The 18,919-nt window shown below is 38.9% G+C and overlaps 1 long non-coding RNA gene across 1 annotated transcript in view; it reads right to left on the bottom strand.

Moving 5' to 3' along the window:
• Window positions 1-793: 793 nt before the first annotated feature.
• The window catches only part of LOC106831138 (uncharacterized), a 56,272-nt gene continuing 38,146 nt past the window's right edge, over window positions 794-18,919 (bottom strand). The window contains exons 2-4 of the long non-coding RNA XR_011498323.1: window positions 12,499-12,602; window positions 6,450-6,551; window positions 794-2,721 (exon numbers count right to left, since the gene is read on the bottom strand). This is a non-coding gene — a long non-coding RNA (uncharacterized lncRNA). The remainder of the gene's footprint in view (window positions 2,722-6,449; window positions 6,552-12,498; window positions 12,603-18,919) is intronic.

The following is an 18,919-nucleotide window of genomic DNA, read 5'->3' as shown; positions in this document are numbered from 1 at the left end:
CCTCTATTTGATCAACTAATCAATCAATACAATAGTGTGTTGCACACCATAAATACATCGGAGTTCTGAGGAAGAGGCCATGATTATGGACAGGCATCATTAGAAAAGATTTCAGAGAAGAGGTGGAATTTAAGAAGGAACTTGAAGAATAGGAGAAAATGCATAGATGGAGAAAATGAGAATGCTTCCAAGGTGAAGGACGGCATGAGCCCAGATGTGAAGAACAGAATGTCTCTGGGAGCACTGGGGCAGAGCAGGTTAGCCAGCATCAAAGACTGAGTGGAGAGCAGTGGAAGGCATGTCTGGAAAGACAAATTAGGTTGAGACTGAGGATGGTTGAGGAAAGAAATTTGAACTTGAGATTATACAGTTCAGGAGGTTGCAACCTGGTGACCCATGAGTTGGAAGTGACCTGCTGGTCTTTTTTTTTGGTCCAGAGGATTTTTTTAAAACTGGATTTGAATGCAGTAGGCTGGGCATCTGTTATTCTGTTTATCACAGTTTCCATCACTTTTTTTTAAATTTTATTTTTTTAAGATTGGCACCTGAGCTAACAACTGTTGCCAATCTTCTTTTTTTTTCTTCTTCTTCTCCCCAAAGCCCCCTAGTACACAGCTGTATAACCTAGCTGTAGGTCCCCCTGCTTGTGCTATGTAGGGCACCGCCTCAGCACAGCTTGATGAGCGGTGCCATGTCAGCGCCCTGGATCCTAACCAGAGAAACCCCGGGCTGCCAAAGTGGAGCACACAAACTCAACCACTCTGCCACGGGGCTGGCCCCACCATCACTTTTTAAAAACTTTTTATTTTGAAATTATTTGAAAAGAGTTGCAGGGTCAATAAAGTACTCCTTCATATCCTTCATCTAGACACACATACAGAGACATCTATTTTTTTTATAAATCATTTGAGAGTACATTGCAAATATAATGGCGCTTTACTTCCTAATAATTCAATATATATTTCCTAAAAACAAGGACATCCTCCTACAAAACCATTATACATTGATCAAATTCAGAGAATTTAGCATCAATATAATAATATTTACTATACTGCCTATATTCAAATTTTATGTCCTCTATATCATTTTTTCCCCTACTTCAGGATCCAATACAAGATCTCTTATTCATTTAGTTGTCTTGACTCTAATTCTTCAGATTTTTATGACCTTGACATTTTTAGGGAGTAAGGGTCAGTTTTTAGAATGTCCCTGACTTTGGATTTTTAAAATAGTTCTTCATGGTTAGATTCAGGCGATGCATCTTGGGCAGGAATACAACATGGGTGATGTTTTGTCTTTTTCAGTGCATCATATCAAGAGGCACATGATTGGTGACATTAACTTTGTCCCATTATTGGTGACATTAACTTTGATCACTTGATTAAAATGCTGTCTGTGAGGTTTTTCCATAGTAAATAACTATTTTTTCTCTTTGTAGTGAATAAGTGATATGTGGAGAGATGTTTTGAAATTCTATAAGGATCCTATTCCTCACTCAAGTTTTGCCAAATAGCTTTACCATCTATTGATAATTCACCAGCAGGCTATTTCTTTGCTTTAAAAATTCCCAATGGGAGCAGGATTCTTTGGAAATCTCTATGTGAATAATCCTACTACTTGAAAATAAATATTTAAATCAATCAATCAATATTTATTTCCAGTCTCTAAATCTTTTATTTATGTTTCTTGACCTACTGCTGGCTAGGACTCAAGTACAATGTTGAATAGAAGGAATAAAAGTAAATATCCTTGCCTTATTTTGGATCTTAGGGAGAAAGCATTCTGTCTGTTCACTGTAGGATTTTAATAGATGTTCTTTATCAGAGGAAATTTCTTTCTATTCCTACTTTCAGAGTATTTAATAATCATAAATGGGCATTAAAATTTCAAAATTTTATGCCTCTACTGAGATGACCATATTTTCTCCTTTATTCTATTAAGATAGCAAATTAATGGTTGATTATTAGTAGACCAACCTTGCATTACTGGGATAAAACTCACTTGGCATTGATATGTTTTGCATTTTATATATTGCGTGATTCAATTTTCCAATATTATCTTAGGGATATTTACACCTATGTTCATGAGGAATATCGATCTAACACTTTCTTTCCTTGTAATAAATATACTTGGTTATTTACATCACAGTTTTGCCGACCTCAAAAAACTAGATATGAAATATTACTTCTTCCTTTATTTTAGGAAGTGTTTGTGCAGAATGGCTTTATTTCTTCCAAAAATATTATAGAATTCACTTATGAAGCCATCTGAGTCAGAGGTTTTCTTTGGGAGAAGATTTTTGATAACAAAGTCAATTTCTGCTTCAGTTATCTATTGCTGTGTAATAAAGTACACAAAAATTTAGAGGTTTAAAACAGTAACAATTTATTATTTCTCACATCTCTGTGAATTGGCTGGCTTGGTATGGGCTCACTGATAGGGTTGCGTTTACCAAGAGGGTTCGCTGAGCTGGGAGTCCCAAGATGGCCTCACTCCCAAGTCTGTCCGTTGGTGCTGGTTGATGGATTAGTCTTGCCTTCCATGTTTTCTTTCATCCTGGGAAGTCTCAGAAGAGTGTTGCAAAAGATTAAAGGTAGAAGCTGCAAGGTTTCACAATGTCAGGCCTCAGAAGCTGCACACCATCATTTCTGCCACATTTTATTGATCAAAGCAAGTCACAGGGCCATTCCAGATTCAGGAGAAGGGAAAGAGACTCTGTTTCTAAATGGGAAGAGTAAAGGGACATGCAGAATGTAATGAATTGCTGCAGCCAGCTTTGCAAACAATCTACTGCAGTCAATTCAGGACAGAACAATTCATATCCCTTCCACATGCAAAATATACTCACTCCTCTTTCAGACCCCCAAATTCTCATCCAATCAGAGCATCAGGCTTAAAGTCCATGATCTCCTAATATAAATCTGGTCCAGATATTGGTGAAGTATCTTGGATGTAGTTCTCTTAGCACAGAGAACTGTGACCTAAAATGACATTATCTCTGCCCAAACATACAAGACAAATGTTGAAAATGGGTAGGATATTTGCTATAGGAATTCCTATTCAAAGGGAAAGGACAAGAAACTCATGGAAACACTGGTGTGTAGCAGTTCTCACCTCCAACCATGCGCCTGTTGTTAATTCCATCTTCTACAGGTGTACAGAATGTTCCTTGATTAGGGCCCAGTACTAATCCCTGAGAGGAGTTCCCTAACCTATGGTTCTTCTTATCTCTTGGTCTTTCCCTCTGAGTGTTGATCTTGCCCTCTGAGATACCTTTCTTTATTCATAAGAAATGATGACTGTGTTTGCAGCTGAGTAAGTTTTTCAGTGTACTTTCAGCCTGTAGAAAGTTAGGGGTTCAGAGAGCTCTTGCATTTTGTGTTGTCTTTGACCCTTCTTAATTTAATCTAGTACCTCTTCCTTAAAAACTGTGTGGGCTTTCTATGTATCAGGTTATATCAGGACAACGCCTTTACGATTCTTAGAAGGTCTTTTGCCTAGTTAAGAGAGTCTAGCTAGTATCACCTTAAATACTTCAAAGGATTCAAACAAAGAGTTTTACAGTCTTGACCTTAATTTTATCTATAACATGAGGCCATTTCTTACTTTGAGAATCTTATGCTAGTTTGAGACTAGACATGTGAAAAAGTTTCATTTTCCAATCTAATACATCCTGGGTCCTTCATATTTCCTTTAAATTCTGTTTGGAAACTGTTACTGCTTTAGATTGTCTCTCTCTTCTCACATCTTATGCAGCTTAAAACAAACAAACAAACAAAAAAATCAATTGATACTTTCAAGCTTCTACTTAGAAAACTTCTTATCCTTGCTTTGTTACAGTCAATTCTTCACACAAAAGACAGAACGATCCTCGTAAAAGTTCATGGCGGTGGTCCATCACTAACTCAAACGGTGTTTTGAGAGAGTTAAAAAAAGCTGTCTCTTCCTTAAGACATTTGCTGACATCTAATGGAGAATTATAACAAATATTCCTATCTATGATGGCTACAAATGTGAACGGCAGTTCCTAAAGTTGTGCACTGCAAAATTTGCATAACTATACTACTGGCTTTGCGTTATTCCATGCTCAAAATCTTCTGATGGCTTCCCTTCACAGTTAGACAACAATAATATTAGAAGTCCTTACCTTCCTGTATGCAGAATATATAAATAGTTCCTACAAACTAATAATATAATGGGCAAAACACTTGAATAGACCCTCTAAAAAGAAGGATATAAAAATGGACAAGAAGCATGTGAAAAAGTATTCAACATCATCATATGTCAGAAAAATGCACATTAAAACTACAATGAGATCTACGAACCCACTAGAATGGCTAAAATGAAAAAAGACTCGGTTACGTGGGTGAATGTATTTATCAAAATTTATCTAATTCTCTACATAAAATCTGTGTATTTCACCGTATATAAATTTTGCCTCAATTAAAAAAGAATCTGCCTGGGTCCAACATGATCTTTCTCCTGACTGCCTCTCTGATCTCATCTCCTAGCTCACAGTGCCCCAAGCAACATGCCCTTCTTCTTCCTCAAACCCACCATATATACTCACCCATTCTTTGCATCCACTCTTTGCCTGAAACACTCTTCCCAAGATAGTTTCATGGCTTGCATCCTAGCTTTTTTCAGGTTTCTGCTCACCCGTCATCAGGTGAGAGATCTCTGACCACTCTCTCAGAAATTACATCTATTCCTCCACTTATCCTTGGATGCTATATGACTTTAACTTCTTTTTCTTCTATAATGTCTGAATTATGTGTTATTTGTTTATTTTCTTCTCAAACTAGATTGTATGTTTAATGATGGCAGGGATTTTTGTTGTTGTTCATCACTGTATCCTCAGTTTTTAAAACAATGTCTGGCATAGAATAGGCCCTCAGTAAATACTTGTTGAATGACTATCTCTAATGTACTTCAAAGTACATTATCTCCTGGTCTAAACATTGCCAGCAGACTCTCTCCCATTTCTTTAAAATCTTTTCCTTGACAAACTGAAATGGCAAGCAATAGGATATATTGGAGTATATGAGGAAGCTATTTGGTGTAAACCTAATTTGGCCTGACTTTGTTTTTTCCAAAAGGGCCTGACTGTGGCCATTGAGCAGGCATTGCATATCTGCTTTAAAACATTTCCTATGGCAAGAACAAATGGCCTTAAGATAAAGGTGCAACTTCCCCCGACACTGGCATTTCCTTAAGGATAAGCATCTTTCCTTAGGCTAGGAACTGATTGCTGCATTCACCTTTGACCACCCAGCTCACCTGTGACCACCCAGCTTGAGACAACAGACCTGCCACCCTGCTGTGTTCACCGAGACAGCAGACCTACCTGCTGTGTCCATCAATCGCTGTGCCGACAGAGCAGTCTCACAACTATTGTAAAAGGGACATTTCAATCATACGTGAAACATCTTGTTTGGGGGTATATAACCACTTTGTGCACCCCACTTCTTCAGTGCCCTTTCTTCCTTCAGGAAGAAAGGCCCCGGGCCATGATGCTCAGATTTTAGCTCAGAATAAACTCTCCCAAATTTTCATTTATAGATTGGTTATGGATTATTTTCGTCGACACCTATAAGACTGCATCTTATCTCTCTCTACAAGTGCCTCCCTTGCCTGCAGCACCTAGGAGGAAATTGTTTTCCTGTGATAAAGTTGTTCCTCTAACCCATGTTTCAGACTATAGTTTTGCTGGTTAACTGTGTCCTTCCAGGCAGGTATGGGTCACACATATGCAACTCAAGACCCGTAGATCATGTCCACTCTCATTATCTGAATTCCAATTCAGCTGTGTAGCTCAAATCAGCTCGTTAAGCTGTTGATCAAATTCACTTGTTAAATTAAAATGACTGAAATTATCAGGCTGACCAGGCTTTGGTATGGCCACTCAATTCTTATCTGTTCAGTTTAAGATAGAAAAGACGGACAGAAACAGACATTCACATATAAAAATAAGTTAAAATATTTGAAATAGAAAAGGACCCAATATTTTCACTGGAGATGGAGAATTGGCCAGTGGCTATAATTGATGGAGAACTCTGGTTGACCTTCTGGGGGTATGATTAGTCATGATTAGGAAAATGAATGGCTGCATAAGTACAGTACTTGTATTAAGTATTTTATGCTCAAGATTAAACAAGAGGAATTGTCCATAGAGTATTAATCTCAAGCACCTCAGGCTACTTCTCATTTCATAACTGGCTCTGGGATCAAGGAAGTGGGACATCAAATTGAATCTCTTTGTTTTGACCTAAACACCTAAGTTAGTGGCTCCATAAAGACAGATAATGGATCAAACATGGCACATTGTTTAAATAAATCAGAAAAATATTTACATTTGTTCATTTCATGGCATAAGTACATTCTGTGCAGTGCTGAAACGAAGTAGTTATAGTAATGGATAACATTAGTGAATATTTGATTCAACTTACCAACATTTTCTGAGCATGTGTTAAGCATTAGGCAAGACATTGTAGATACAAAATGAACCAGATGTTGTTCCCAAGCTTGACAGGAACACAGGTGGAAGAGAGCTGTGACATAAGACAGATACGTACACAAATGAGTATTACACTTGAAGTCAAACTTTGAAATACACCATAATCAAATTTAGTGTACAATTAGAAAATGCAAAGGCAGATTCCGTCTTAAATGTTTTCAGGTGGGAATTTCAGGCAGAAGGGATATCATCATGCAAAAGGGTGTACAGACAGGAACTTGCATGTATATTGGTGGGATGCTGGTGTCCTACTTCAAGAAAAACTTAGAATTGGAAGGAAGATATAACGAGAAGTAAGTTTGGAAAATTAAGCAGAGGGAAAGTTGATGGAGGGCTGAGGAGTTTAGACTTTATCACATTTTCCACAGAGAACTCCAAAAGTTTTCTGAGGGCAGTAATGACATGGTCAAATCTGTATAATAAAAAGTTACCTCCATAAATGTGTGTTGGTTGGACTATGGGTAGGAGAGAATAAAGGCAGTGTCTATAATTAGCTGCAGATCACCTAGAATGGTGATAGATCTATTACGTGTTAGCAAATATTCTATACTCAAAAGAGCAGAGATACGTTTACATGGGTGTCTTTATACACAGGAGGAGGCATTTACACACACACACACGCACACACGCACACACGCGCATGCGCACGCACACACATACATACATTGGTTTGGCAGAGAATAAGCGAATCTGAGAGGTAGAATATTACAATGCTTAAGGATATGGGCTTTAGAATCAGATGAAAGAAAAGCCTGGCTCCTTCAATAGCTGTATAAATTTGCCTAAGGTATTTAAACTCTCTAATATAAAATTTAAAAATACTGACTTTACAGTTTTGTTAAGCAATAAATGTAATAACTTACATGAAGGATTGAATATAGTTCTGGTCTATTGTAAGAATAGCTGAGAGCTAACATTACCACTGTTGCCATTTTCACTGTTGTTGCCAGTTTGAGACCTATCCCAAGTCAATGAGTAATTTGGTAAAAGCATTTACCAGAAGCAGCGTGGGGTCTACAGAGTCAGGAAGATAAAGCCCGACTCTCCATGACAATAGTTTTGCCGACACAGAACACAGAATCCTCCAAAGACTGTTCCAAGTTTCATTCCCAGAAATTACTTCGATGAGTAAACACTTGCTGTCTCTCTTGCAGCTTCTCTATGTATCTACTAATTCATTAGGCTGCTCTTGCTCAGGAACGATCCTCAAAGCACTGAACACAGCAAAGTTTATCAAACAGATTGTTCCCAAGTTTATACCGTAACAGCTTCTATGACTCAGAGAAAGCAGGCTACAGGGATTACAAGGGATATTTTTATTTTTTTAAAACAAAATTTTAAAAACAACTTTAGCAGAAACAATAATATTTACAACAAATGAAAAACAAAATAAAGAACTCAGAAAAGATGATGTGGGGACTTTGTCGTCAGCTCTGGTTGTTGACTCACTGCATGCTTGGTTCCAAAGAGAGAGTAAACGAACCAACATATTCCCTGAAAACAGGGATCCATGAGAGCAAGACTGAAGACTGAAGAATCACACACTCAGCACAACACAGCATCATCCGAGGGTTTAATGAGTCAGAAAGCTTTCATTAGAACAGCCAATCTCTCACAAATCCAATGACATGGATATTGAAGAGAGCATTATCCCGGGCTCCACTGTCACTGGAAAGGCCTGGTTCCATAATGGACATCTAGAGGTCTGCCTCCCAACTATCTCCCTCTTTACATGCCCCATAAAGGTACACAGATCTTGGATTCATTTCCTTCTCCCTGACTCCCATATTATCTAGGTAGACAGAGGTGAGGGGGTACTAGAGAGAGAGGACCTGAGAAATAAAGCCTTAGATTACATTATTGAATGTACTCTGCTGAATAAATTTCCTCAGAATAGCAACAGTGAAATATAGACTTTTATCCACTGATAAATCGTGAAATACGTGAGAACTTTTGTAGCTTTAAAACTCTTCCAATTATTTTTCTTGGGAAATAGGCTGTGGCCTTGCTCCTTTCACCCGTCTCCACTTTTCGAGCCTCCTGCTCTTCAACAGTCCCTCACGCGTCGGGAACTCCATTCAGCCATCTATCCACTGACTTCCAAGCATACCCAATATACTTGTTCAAGCACCCTTGCCCAGAATTCTCTTTTTCCTCATGATAACCTGTAGAAATAATTCTTTTGACGTTTCACCAAGTTCCCTTCTCCTCCAAGAAGCCTTCCCAGTTGCCTCTTTTGCCTTTTAAACATTGTTATAAGACTTTGCTTCTAACATATTAGCTTGACATCACTTTGCTTTCCTAAATATCTAATTCCCCAAGCATATTGTAAGACCCCAGGAATCAGAACCATGACTTTGATGTTGCTGCATCTTCTGAAATGCCTTATTGCATCAGAGTTGAGAATGCAAAAGCAAATCCTAGCTTTACTATGTACCACCTGTGTAAATTTAGGTATATTATTTTTTATTATTTTACCTCTGATTCCTCGTTCGTAAAAATGGATGTAATATCAATTTCAAAGCGTTGTTATGAGGATCAACTATGACAATATACGTAAAATACTTAAAATGACACTTGACCCATTGTGTGTGTTCAACAAATGGCAGCTTAAACAACTTCTGTGTTCTATACAGATGAGGTGTAATAATTATCTTCTCCAGATAACTCACTCAGATTATGCCCTCGATTTGGCCTGCAATTAAAAGCAGAATAGCCATTTGAGAGAAAGCACACCTAAGCACTTAATGACAACTCTAATCTACAGGAAGAATAGCTCTTAATGTGACATATTGTTACCAAACCCACTTGTCTCTGTGAGCAATTTATGCTATGCGGCTAGTATTACCTGCTGATTCCTATGGAATTTATTGCGATGAAAAACGTTCCAAAAACTGGAAAGTCTTTCCAAGACACATTAAATAGTCATCTGAATAACTTAAAGAAAATCTTTAAGAGGAATGTGAGTTTTGTTTCAGTCAGGTGAATTAGTGAGCTTTCAGGGTTCTTCCCAGCCTTGCGATATTGCACCATTCTTAGGTCACGTCTTCCTAACCATATTATCTGTGACCTGGGTGAACTTCTATTTTAGATCACTTTGGTATGTAATCAGTAACTATTAAGATTGACCATCGGGCAAACAAATCCAATTAAAGTGCATTTAACTCCACCAAAACATTTTCAAATTATCCATATACCCCTTTAGTTACAGAAATTATATCGCATATTGCAATTGCATTGACTAAAAGTTGATTATTTTATATATATATATATATATATACATAAAAAGGATATATATCTTCTTTTCTGAAAAAATGGTCACTCCTTCCTGAGTGATCCCATTGCATATTATACAAAGTTCTTTTACAGCGCCATCAATAGTTTATTGCTCCTGGGGGGCAGGCAACAATTAGTATTTATTCATCTTTTAATCCTACTCTTAGAGCCCAGCACAATGCTGGCCTATGGTAGATGGTCAATGTCTGTTCTTTCAATCAATTAATACATTTTCTTAGTTGTTCCTACTCCATCACTTCCTTGCTCTACGACTTTGAGCAAATCATCAGTCTCTCTGGGCTGCACTTCTGTTTCTTCCATGCAAAAGGAAGGATTTGAATCTCTGAAATTCTATAATTTTATGAAAATAATGAAACAGCATGAAAAGAGACATTAGATACAATGGGTTTGTCCTTAGGGGCACTCCTAGATATGTGTACAGGACAATGCTGGTGCTCAGCTTTCCAGATCTCACTTTCTTCTTGCCCAGATTATCTCCCTCAGTACAGAGAGTGACAGTGTTAGTAAGAGCAGAGATAAAACCACCTTCTTTATTAGATCTGGGTGAGGGCAACAGGCCCCTGAAACATGCAGAAAGTCAGATCTGCCTTGGCTTTAATATGGTTAGAGAGCGTTACTGGACCTCACCCTCTATTTTTTTAATGGACTGATTACCAGGCCCAAGGATCAAAGACAACATCCTGTTGTTTATCTTTACTCTTTTACTTTAATGACTTCTGACACTCCATCAGGGTGTCTTGGAGATCCAGATGGAGTTTTGATTGCCATAAAAGATGAAATGATAGAAAACTCATCAGGCTCTATAATGTCCTACACTATGAATCTAATGGGGGATGGAGAATAGCATTACCCTTGTTTAAAATGAACTCTCCCTAATGCTTATTTTACAGATAAGGAACCTAAGACTTAGACAGACAAACTGATTTCCTTGTCCTGGGGACTGGTCAAGCAGAAAAGCAGAGTTTCCTCAAAATATCAGGAATGAGCGTTTCCTCGGAAAAACACTGCTTGGTGAACATGAACCTTTGAATTCCATCCCCAGTGGTGCTCCTCGTGCAATCTCAGGTACTAATAACCATTCCTTTCCTTAGAATCCTAACAGGTATAGAGGGATAAAAGGTAGAAAGAATCAGCTTTACTAATGGCTGTTCAGTAAAACACGAAATACAGAGCTTCTTGGTAAAGCTGGATTTGAGATTGCAGCCAGGATCTTGGGCCAACCTGGGACCATCTTAACACTTTGCCCTAAATGTGGACATCGGCATCAGTGGGAAGAGTAGGGTCCAATTTATTCGTTCACATGACAAAGAAGAAGCTGGAAAATGGTCCCCCTTCACCAAATGGAGGAACATTTGCCTCGGTTCGTCTGCTTCATGCTGGGTGGGAGATGTGAGAAAGCTCTGTGCCCTCTTATAAGACAAGGAGCAGAAAGTACAAAAGGGAAGGAGAATAAGAAAAGCACTCATAATGCCATTCAATTTAATAAACACATTGCCAAGTGAAGTTACCCCACAGGGCATGAAGCTCTCAACTTTCAAATCCTCCACTCCTGTTCCCTGAGTTGGAACAAACATGGGTGGAAAGAGACAGGAAGTGTCCACTCCAATACTCTGCTTTAAGGGGAGTAGAGTAAAAATGTCTCTCCCATGATATTGTAAAGAAGGAAGAATCAGCTCCTCCTTCTACAAGCTTTTAGTTTAGGTTTTCATTTCTCACCTGCACTATGGCAACAGGCCTCTTAATTAGTATGTTCGTCATCATTCTTCTCATTTGTGTTTTTCACAACGTCGAGGAAGATTTTCCTTTTAGAAGATTAAATCATGCTACCAACATTCTACCAAACCTTCAATGTTTCCTTGAAAAAGTCACTAGTTCTTTCTGTGCCTCAGTTTCCTCTTTTATAAAATGGGGAATGATGGTAATTGCTGTGTAAGGTTTTTAAGGAGGTTAAATGAATTTATATCATAAAGCACTAATAGGTGCTAGCTATTATTCTCCTCATTAGATTTATCTTCTTCTGCCTTGGCTCAGCTACTCCTGGTTCAGTACATGGCATTCCTGTCAGTTGGTACTATACTGCCACAGTTCCTAGAGTAATATGGGTTTGAGGCTGGAAGTACTTAGCCCATTCATTTAATTTAACACCACCTAATAGATCTTGTTGACCCAGGACACAAGAGCCCAGAGATGACCATTGGGTTTTCCAGTTGAGCCCTGTCTTTCTGCAAATGTGGCTTAGGCTACAGTGCTGCAGAGTGAACTCCTGATCATCTAAAACTGAGGCGCTAGAGAGAGAGCGTGACTAGAGACACAAGTTGCAGCTTTAACCTTTTAGAAACAATCATAGCAGCCATGAAATTATCATAAATGAGTGCAAAGAAAAAAAGAAAGCCAAAGACAAATATGTAAAGAATATATTACGGGCAGTGGCCTTTAACCACCTATATGTCTTGAACCAATCGTGAATATTGTCTTACGTGTTCCCACAGTAAACTGAAGAGGCAGTGAAAGTGAGGTAGTGGTATAGCATTATAATTGAGTCATTGCAGCTTCGAGATTAAAAGACTTGTCCAAGGTCACACAGCTAGTTAGCTGCATAGCTACAAATAGAACCCAGGTTCCCTACAGCTTTGCTAAAGAAAACCTGTTGAAGTGAGCTGTGATGGGACTAGAGAAAGCCTTACTGTGGCTGATGCAAGGGTGAAATTTCAAGCTTTGGTCTTTGGGAAGGCAATGCCTTTTTCTGCTCATCTCACCTCACGACTTTTAAGCTCTTGGCAGAGAGACCCTGAAAAAATAGAAAATATTATTAGTGTTAGAAAAGTGCCAATTCCAGCTAAGCTCTGTTGAGCCAGTAATTCAATGTCAGAGGATCGGTAGAAAGGGTAAGAATAAATAGCTTCTAAGGTTCTCTGAGCATTTGAATTTATGATCTATAAAACTCCATCCATAAAAGGGAAAAAAATTTGGCCATGTAAAAATTACAGACAAGTTCTGCCCAGGACTTAGTCATTAGCAAAGGAGTTTCTCATAAATGTAAAGTTAAGGGTATTTCTGGGTTTTTAACAGACCTAAATGTTTTAGATGTTATGGAACCTTACTAAGTGGAAGTGACCATGTAAAAAAACTAGACTGTTACTATCCCTCACCTTATGAAGCTTAGAATCTAGAGGAAGGGAAATGTAAGTCTGGAAGTTGTCTAGTAATACAATTTAGATTTTTCTTCCCTGAGTTACCTTTACGTAAGACAATAAAATGTATACCAGATGAACTTAATCTTCTATCATGCCTATCAAACACCTTAGCTAATGTGTTCCTTGAATTAACAAAATCTTTCTCTGTGAGGTATGTGGGTTTCTCAGTGGAGCTGGAGTACGTAAAGAGATCCCAGAGCAAGCAATAGAAAATTTGCTTTGTCTTCAAGGAGTTTGCAATCATATCAAAAAAGGTTTGAGCTGGGTTTTTTTTTTCCTTTTTAAAGTAATAAAATTTCAATGGGGAAAATATGAAAAGAAAAACCATCATCCCAAATCCCACCACTCTTACACTCTCTGGCCAAATCTTAGTTTCTTTTGCTTATCCCTCCTTCTCTTGTGGATTCTTAAATATATCCGACCCAGGGCTTGCACTTGGACTTTTCGTCTTTTCTGTCTTCACTTTCTCCAAAGTGCATCTAATCTCCTGGCTTTAAGTGCCATCTGTATGGTGATGGCTCCCAAATTTATAACTCCAGCCTGGATAACTAGCTACCCCTTCACAGTGTGACTCATTGCCCTCCTCAGCCTCCAGCAACCACTAATATGTTCTCCAACTCCATAATTGGTCATTTTGAGAATTTTTTGTAAACGGAACCATACACAATATAATCTTTTGAGATTAGTTTTTTTTCATTCAGCATAATTCCCTTGAGATCCGTCCAAGTTGCCGCATGTATCAATTGTTGTTTCCATGCTATGTATATAGCACTATTTATTTAAACATTCACCCATAGAAAGGTATTTGAATTGTTTTCCATTTTTGGCTGTTACAAATAAAGTTTCTATGAACATTCACATATGCGTTTTTGTGTGGACATATATTTCCACTTCTCTGGGATAAATGACCAGAAATGTGATTGTTGGGCTGTATGTTAAGTTTCCTAGGAAACTGCCTAATTATTTTCCAGAGTAGCTATACCATTTGACATTCCCATCAGCAATATGTGAGAGACCTAGTTTCTTCCAGTATTTTTCAATTGATTTAACCAAGGTTACTTTTTTGGCCCATATTTAGCATCTTACATCTGTAAGATGAGTTTTCTACAAAACATTGAGTTTTCCACAAAACACAGACTTAGAAATGTCATTCCAGCCATTTCCTTTCTTCCACTCCCAACAGCCAAGTGTGCCTGTCTGATGCACCCAAATCCCTCAGGGTCCTACTTTCTACCAGGGGTCAGGAGCTAATCTGAAAACCAAATTTATAGCAGGAAGTGCTATGAGAATGCACCATGCTCCCCAGTAACATACTGGTATTTTGTCCGGGGATTTCTGGAGACAAACTTAAATAAGAAGAGATTTGAAAGGTGGGAATTTTAGTCTCCAAGGAAGCTAATTGGAAAAAGACTCTCTCTTGCTAAAAGAGAAGCACTAGACATGGACGCTAATTCTAGGTTTGCCACTAATTGTCTGAGTTTGGATAAGCCGCTCCATTCTGGGCCTGAGTTTCCTCACCCGTAAAAATGAAAGAGGCAGAGCAAATTTAATGTTCTATAATTCTAAACCACACCAATGCACCATCTGATTGAAAAATGTGAATCTCATCTATGATGAAATTCTTGCATGACTCTGATTGGAAGCGCTCAAAGATAGGGATAATTTGAGCATTGAGCGTATTTAAATGACGCCTAAGAGCCCTCTGGGGTGAGCCAATTTTCTGAGCACCTTTCTAATAAAGACATAAGGTGTTTTCACTGTTTCTTCCGAGAGCACAGTGTTGAAGAAATCCTCCACTTCTACAGGTTTCCTGTATCAGGATACTCTAAAATCTACACTCTGATTCTCTGATTGTTTTATTTCTAATCTAAATCAACATTGAAAATCAGTGATCAGGAATAAATCAGGACAGAATGAGACCAGCTTTTCTAAGGTTAAATGGAGCTTGGGGGTAGGGAGGGAGCAGGAATGAGAGAGGAGGAGGAGGAAGCTGGTGAATAGGCCTGAGATGATTAATTAGCCAGTAGGCAGATACACATCCATCCAATAAGAACAGTATCATTAAGATTGGTTTATAACTAATTGCAAAAGCATCCTTGCTTAAAAGGAACTTCACACAAAAAAGTACATCACCTAAGCAATTTGGAAATCTGTTTCAAAAGATGCTTTTCTCCCAACCTGTCATCCCAAGACAAAGGAGCAAAGAATACTGTGTATACATGGAGGAAAGAGAAGGATGAAAGTAATATTCAGCCTAAGAATGCTGACATTCTGGTGCTGGAGGAGGGACAGGCAGAAATGTAGGTCCAAGAAATAGGTAAGTAGAAGTCTAAGAAAACAAATAGTGAGGAGTGATAAGGAAGAGCATTGTCAGAAAATCATGTTGACATTCAGAAAACTACTTGGTTAATTGGATCAATAAAAGTTTTACAATCTTGGATTTGAAAGGATTTGAAAGGTCATATTGCCAGCCACCTTCCTCTTTTTCCTTTGCTCAAATTTCTTTTTCAAGGCAATCGTTTATTTATTCTCCCATTTACTCAGCACATACTTTTTGAGGTCTTACTATGGACCAAGTACTGCCATAGATCCTAACACCAAAGTGATTAAGACACAGTGCTTTTCATCAAGGAGTTGTCACTCTGGTCCGGTCTAGTCTAGGATGGACATCCAAAGAAATATTTACAAAATAACGAGATGTGTTTTTTTTGAGATACGTACTGGGGGCTATTGAAAACAAAAAGGAAGAACGCTTATTTTTGCCTGGGTGAGTGGGAAACCCACAGGAAGGGGATTTGTGGTCTGGGTGGGTAAGACTAGAAAAGGCTTCTTAGTTAGAGGATTATTTAAATCCAGCATTCCCCTTGGGAGTCTAACAGCACCAGTTTTGTTGTCTGAGGCACAGAGCTGGGGTGGGGGTTAGGGTGTGTGGATCCTCAAGCTCTTAGACTGTCATCAAATGGCAAAACATCCCCCTCTTTCTTTTTGTGTTCTTACTTTCCACACATTCAAAATTACTGTTGTTTTATGTTCTGTTTCATGTCTATTTTGCTTTTTAGCCAGGGGATTTACTTGAAAGCAGCACCATAGAATTTCAGCGCTAGCAAGTATCTCACAGAATGTAACTGGAAGTGACATTTCCAGTGAGGAAACTGAGGCCCAGAAAAAGATGGCAACACACACACTGGAATATTCTAACACGGTTGGGACTAAACTTCTAATTGAGTTTTCTTTCCATTACCCCTCTCTCCCCACCTCACTCCCTTTTTTTTCTGTTTCAGGCTCTGCTTATAACCTCCCAAGGGTGCTACATAATACTTGTACACTCAGGCTATTTTCATTCTCGCATAATTTTCCCATGAAGATTTTGTTGTTTCCTCTTTCAGACATGACCCGAGGACCCCGGGCTGGCCTCTTTAACTGATCCCTATGGCACCTTAAAAGTCAGTCCTCCCCAGGGAGACACATGGCTCAGGATTGCTTGTCCCAGTTACTGCATTCCCACCAGCCCTGGCCCTCTCAGCAGAGTGAAAATGCAAATGACTTGCAATCCATGTTGAGGAAAATGTTTAACGCATGCAGCTAGTTTGGCTTCCTTCAATGCCATTTACAAACTTTGCGGTTTGAATCCTTTCATTGAAGAATTAATTGATGGTTTTGAATGTTATTGGAGAAGAAACCCAACTAGTTTCTCAGGATATCCTTCTGGGAAATTTTCAGCTTCCGGAAGATTGTACTTCAGACGGTGTCAAAAAAATATAAATTCATGCCCTTGAAAGAATTCAGCTGTGGGTGGGCGGGAGATGGATATAAATTCCAAGTAAACAGAGATGGCTTAATAATGGAAAAGCGGGGCTGGCCCGGTGGCGCAGCGGTTAGGTTCACACATTCCACATCTCAGCGGCCTGGGGTTCACCGGTTCGGATCCCAGGTGTGGACATGGCACCGCTTGGCACGCCATGCTGTGGTAGGCGTCTCACATATAAAGTAGAGGAAGATGGGCACGGATGTTAGCTCAGGGCCAGGCTTCCTCAGCAAAAAGAGAAGGACTGGCAGTAGTTAGCTCAGGGCTAATCTTCCTCGAAAAAAAAATAATAATAATGGAAAAGCCCCTTCCCCTTCTGTATCCTTGTCTTTCTCCAGTGACTTATTCAGAATTCTAAAGCCACAGCTGGTATTACACAGAGGCAGGAAAGTGTGGCTACGTTTACATGTGATCTGGGAAAGCCAAAAGTCCTCATCTGCTAAAAGTTTCTCTCTCCGTTGAACTTCCATCTGGTTTGGCCTGGTAAGTGTCTCTTTTAGATGTACATACCCTGAATTATGTAACCAGAACTCACAGGAGGAGAATACTAAAATGTACATTTGAATACAGGTAAAATCACTAGCACAATGCTAGGCACAGAGCCAAGGTGTTTTGTGTATTTGATGATGATGGTTTATTCATTCATTTGCTGAATTAAATATCTGAACTCCCAGTTTACATCCAGCACTGCAGTTAAAAGATAAAGTAAGACACGGTCTCAGCCTTAAAGAGCTCACAGCCCCAGCAGAGGGAGAGCTTTAAAAACAGATGGTTTCAATACAGTGCAGCGAGCGATTATAATGGAGGGAACCACAAGTATGATGGGAAAACACCGGCACAGCTGGGACAGGAAGGAGCCTGTGATATCTGACTCCTAAATGCCAGTGGGAGTTATTATCATACAATTCCTGGGAGCTGCAGAAGTTCTTCATCACTTAGAGTTATATAATTTTCTAGGAATCTATGGAGAAGCCACACATACCTGATTAGAAAGAGGAATATTTTGGAAAGGAAAGTTCCAGGAGCTGGAAAGGAGGAGAGAACATGGCATCAGCAAATCCAGAGTGGCTAGCAGGGGGCACAGAGGATTGCTTGGGAGGAGTGCAGGTGCCGCAGGAGCTCTGAGCACTGGTACTCAGGTAACAAACTGACTATATCCTCTGCAGGAAGGGAAGACACCTAGACAGATGCTGGGGAATGGAGGTCAAGTGCAAATTCCAAAAGAGAACACTGAAGGCACCCTCTAATTGCTTTAAAATGTCCCATGTTCCATTCTGCTCATAAAGCAGTGATATATTATCACTACACATTATTTCCATTTCCACTCCTGCATGTAATCCATGCATACCTGTGAGGGGTTACGTGGAAGGGAGCTAACATTTTTTAATAATTGCCATTTATTGAGCACTTACATTATCATAATATTTTTTATCATAACATTATCATATTTTAAAATTATCACTTGTTAAATATATCTTCTCAACAGCAAACCAGTGAGATTGGAATTACTAATCTCCTTTTATGTATGAGAAGACTGAAGCTCAAAAAAGTTAAGAAAAGTTAAGCAACTTGCCCAAGGTAACATAACTAGAAAGATCTGAAAGAGGAATTCAGATCCAAAGCCTACAGTTTTTTTGTGTGTGTGATGCCATAACACTTTGCAAGTTTTGGAATCAGACATATTTGGATTTAAATTAATAAAAATAAATTTTTTTCTTGTCCTGTGTGATTTCTGTTTTTATCTCTCTTTCTTTACAGTCTATATGAGGTCTTTGGCTCGTTTGTTTTATTTATGAATCCTATATAAATACTTGCTTCTCTCATTTGCTATTTTCGCTTTCTTGAGAAAATGTTAGTGAAATTATTGCCAGTGCTTCAAAGAGCATGAGTTCCAGTCAATTCAGTTCAATGGTTTCACCGAGCAAATATCACGTATTCAAAATTAGTGCACACTCTCAAAATAAGCCAGACAGAGAAAGACGAACTCTGTATGACTCCACTCATAGGTGGTAGTTAACATATAGACAAAGAGAACTGATCGGTGGTTACCAGGGGAATGGGGGGCTGGGGGGAGGGCACAAAGGGTGAAGTGGTGTGCCTACAACA

Source organism: Equus asinus, chromosome 25 (genome assembly GCF_041296235.1).
Source record: "Equus asinus isolate D_3611 breed Donkey chromosome 25, EquAss-T2T_v2, whole genome shotgun sequence".
Classification (NCBI taxonomy): domain Eukaryota; kingdom Metazoa; phylum Chordata; class Mammalia; order Perissodactyla; family Equidae; genus Equus; species Equus asinus.
Note: the sequence above shows the minus strand (reverse complement) of the source record. Positions and strands in the feature narration are given on the sequence as shown.